Below are 4,656 nucleotides of genomic sequence, written 5' to 3' on the forward strand. Positions count from 1 at the left end.
TTTCTAGGTGTTAATACCCCTTGTCAGATGTGTAGACTGTAAGTATTTTCTCCCATTTTGTATATTGTCTTTTCACTCTCCAGAGAGTTTCCTTCTTGTGAAGCAGTTCTTTAGTTTGGTGAAATCTCGTTTGTCTTTTTGCTTTTGAATTGTGATTTTGGGGTCTGATGCAGAAAATTTTTGCCCATTCCAGGTCCTATTATGACTTCCTTGTTTTTTTTTCCTAAAAGTTTCAGTTTCAGGTTTTTAATTTAGTTCTTAAATACATTTTTAGTTGATTTTTGTGAAAGATGACGATCTAGTTTCATTCTTCTGCATGTGGATATCCAATATTCCTGGGGTCTTTTATTAAGAAGACGGTCCTTTTTCTAATACATGTTCTTAGCATCTTTGTCAAAGATCAGTTTTGTAGATAAGAGTTTACATATGAGTAATGTATTCTACCTCTATTCTTTTAGCATTTCTATTGGTCTGTGGATGTGCCTTTTTGCCAGTAACTTGTGGTTTTAATGACTGTGGCATTGTAATATATGACATTTATTATGTTGAGGTATGTTTCTTTTGTGAGTGATTTGTTCAGAGATTTTACCATGAAGTGATATTAAATTTTACCAAATATCTTTTCTATATACATTGAGATGATCACATGATTTTCGGTCTTTCTGTGAAGTGATTTGTTGATTTGCATATGTTTAACCAGTTTTGTGTCTCTGAGATGAATTCCACTTGAATATGTTGAATAATATTTTAATGTGCTCTTGGATTTGATTTGCTAGTATTTTGTTGAGGATTTTTGCAATTGTTAAAGTTTATTGACCTGTAATTGTCTTTTATTCTTAACACTTTGGTTTTGGTATTAAGGTGATGCCAACTCATAGAGTGAATTTGGAAGAATTCAATCTGCTATTTTTAAAAAACAATTTAGAAATGTTGGTGTTGATTCTTTAAATGTTTATTATAATTCAGCAATGAAATTACCTGGCCCTGGGCTTTTCTTTTATGGAAAATTTTTTAAATTACTAACTAACTACTTGTTTTATTCCCTCAGAATTTATTATTTGTAAGGTGTGTGTGTGTCCATAAATTTGTTCATTTCTCGTAAGTTACCAAATTTGTTTGCCATATAGTTGTTCATAAGTGATATTTAACAATCGTTTTTATTTCTATGATATCAGTCATAATGCCCAGTTTTAATATCTGATCGTAGATCTTTGAGTTTCCTTTTTTTCCTATTTAGTCTAGCTAAGAATTTATCAATTTTGTCTATGTCTTCCAAAAGCCAACTCTTTGTTTCATTGATTTCTTGTATTTTTTTTTGGTGTATATGTCATTTGTTTGTATTTTGGGTTTTAATAGCTCTTTCCTGCTAGGAGTTTGGATTTGTTCTGTCCTTATTTTCCTAGTTCTTTGAGGTGTAATGATAAATTATTTGTTTGATACCATTCTGCTTTCTTGATTCAGACACTGATTGTTATAAACTTCCTTCTTAGTAATGCTTTTTCTGTAGAGACTTTGGTATATTGTGTTTCTGTTTTCATTCATTTCAGGAAACTAATTTTTTTCTCCCAGTTTCTTCCTTGGTTGTTGAGGAATAAGTTGCTTCACTTCTATGTGTTTGTATAGTTTCCAAAATTTTTGTTATTGATTTCTAGTTTTGTTGTATTGTGGTCATAAAAGGTACTTGATGCAATTTCTGTACTTTCAAATTTGTTGAGGCTTGTGTTTTGGCATTCTACATAATCTGTCCTGGGGAATGTTCTGTGTGCTGTTTGAAGAATATCTACTCTGCAACTGTTGGATGAAACATTCTATAGATATCTGTTAGGTAAAATTGACTTAGGGTGCAAATTTGCTGCTGCTTTGTTGATTTTCTGTCTAGATAATCAACTCATTTCTGAAAATGGAGTGTTAAAAATCCTCTTCTATTATTGTATCGGAACCTATCTCTCCTCACAGGTCTATTAATATTTGCTTTATGTATTTAGGTGCTCTGACATTGAGTGCATGTATAGTTACAAGTGTTATTTCCTTTTGCTGGATTGAACCCTTTATCAGATGACACTACTGGTCTATTTCTACTGGTTTTGATTGACAATCTATTGTTTTCTGCAAAAGATTTATGTATTTAAAAGGCAAATTCGCTGGCTCCATGGCTCACTAGGCTAATCCTCCACCTGCGGCGCCAGCACTCTGGGTTCTAGTCCCGGTTGGGGCGCCTGTTCTATCCCTTTTGCTCCTCTTCCAGTCCAGCTCTCTGCTGTGGCCCGGGAAGGCAGTGGAGGATGGCCCAAGTCCTTGGGCCCTGCACCTGCATGGGAGACCAGGCGGAAGCACCTGGCTCCTGGCTTCGGATTGGTGCAGTGCGCTGGCCATAGCAGCCATTTGGTGGGTGAATCAACGGAAGGAAGACCTTTCTCTCTGTCTCTCTCTCTCACTGTCTAACTCTGCCTGTAAAAAAAAGGCAAATTCAGAGAGAGAGAGAGTAAGAGAGAGACATCTTCCATCCTCAGGTTCACTTCCCAAATGGCCACAAGGCCTGGGCTGAGCCAGGCTGAAGCCAGGTACCTAGAACTCCATCTGGGTCTCCCACATGGTTGGCAAGGGCCCAGGGAGTTAGGGCATCATCTACTGTTTTCCCAGACACATTGTAAGGGAGCTGGATCAGAAGTGGCGCCATCAGAACTCAAACGGGTGCTCATATGGGATGCTGGCATCACAAGTGGCAACTTAACCTGCTATGCCAAAATGCTGGTTCCTGAAAATCAAGTTTATCTGATAAAAGTATGGTTAGTCTTGCTTTCTTTTGGGTTCTATTTGCATCCTGTTCCATCCTTATACTTTCAATCTGAGTGTGTCTTTAGAGGTGAAGTGAGTTTATTTTATACAAAATATAGTTTGGTCTTGTTTTTAGTCCAGTCACTCTATATCTTTTATTGGAAAAAAATCATTGACACTTAAAAGTAATTATTGTTACATAACGTCTTATTATTGCCATTTTGATACTTGTATTGTATTTTTAGTGTACTGCCTATTACAATCTTGATTTCTGATTTTTTCCCTAGTTATATACTTTTATTCATTATTATTATTTTAAAAATTATTTTATTTCATAATAGTTTGAAATATACAAAACAATTGTGAAGTAGTACAAAGAGTTTCCAAATACCCAACACCCATCTCCCCCTATTGTTAACATCTTACATTATCATTACATTTTGTCACAATCTATAAACCCTACAAAAATGATGATATTATTAACACATAATGCTAGTATAAAATGCTTCTCATAATTAATAAGCTGCACCTGGCATTGTTTATTACTGTTTATTAAATCAAAGTTCCTCTATCTCTCCAACTCCTCCCAGCCTTTAGTAACCTACATTCTGTGTTCAGATTGAGTTTTTTAAAAATCTTCAACATATGAGTGTGAACATGTAGTATTTGTCTTTCTCTGGGCTTTTTTATTTCACTGAACACAATATCCCCCAGTTCAAACCAGTTGCTGCAGATGACAGGGTTTCATTCCTTCTTACGATTGGGTGGTATTCCATTGTGTATATATGCCACATTTCATTTATCCAGTCATGTGATGATGGACATGTTGGTTGATTACACATCTTCGCTCTTTTTTTTTTTTAATGTATTTTTTAAATTTGAAATGCAGAGAGAGAGAGAGGGAGAGGGAGGGAGAGAGAGAGAAACACACACTGAGAGATCATCCAGTCACTGGTTCACTCCCACAATGACCACGATGGCCAGGTTTGAGCAGACTGAAGCTAGAAGCCAAGAGCTTCCTGCAGGTCTCCACCTGGGTAGCAGGGGTTGAAATATTTGGGTCATCTTCCACTGCTTTTCCCAGGCTATTAGCAGAGAGCTGTGTTGGAAGTGGAGCAGCCAGGATACTAACTGGTGCTCATATGGGATGCCAGCGTCGCAGGCAGCAGCTTTACCCACTAAGCCACAAAGCCAGCCCCCATATCTTGGTTCTTATAAACAGTGTTACAATAAACATGCCAAAGCAGGTATCTCCTTGATAAAATGATTTTGTCTGTTGGATATATACCCAATAGTGGGATTACTGGTTTGTATGGCAGTTCTATTTATTTCGTCTTTTAGTAAAAGAAATCTCCATTTTGTTTGTGCATAGTAGCTGTAATAATTTACATGCCCACCAACAGTGTATAAGTGTTCTCCTTTCTCCACATCCCCACCAGCATGTGTTACTCTGTTATTTGGATAACAGCCATCCTAACAGGGTTATGTGATATGTCATTGTGGTTTTGATGTGCATTTCCTTGATGACTGGTGATACTGGTAATTGTTTTCATGTATCTACTGGCCATTTGTATTTTTCCTTTTGAAAACTGTCTGTTCAGGTCCTTTACCCATTTCTTAACTGGACAGGTTGTATTTTTATTGTTAAATTTTTTGAGTTCTTGATAGTCAGGATATTGTGGGGAGCAACTGGGAGCAACTCAGACTAGACTGTTACTGGAATTAAGACTTATTCTATGCATCTGCTCTCCCACAATATGGCGCTGGGAGAGGAGGAAACAGCTTCTACACAGCTGCCTCCAGTTCAACCAATAAGCAGCAGGACCTGCTCCTGATTGGAGGAGAGCAGCGTACTCGGCGTGTGGGTAGCAGAGTTGGGAT

The sequence above is a fragment of the Oryctolagus cuniculus genome, chromosome 8, assembly GCF_051225735.1.
Source record: "Oryctolagus cuniculus isolate XC-2025 breed Fujian yellow rabbit chromosome 8, ASM5122573v1, whole genome shotgun sequence".
NCBI lineage: Eukaryota > Metazoa > Chordata > Mammalia > Lagomorpha > Leporidae > Oryctolagus > Oryctolagus cuniculus.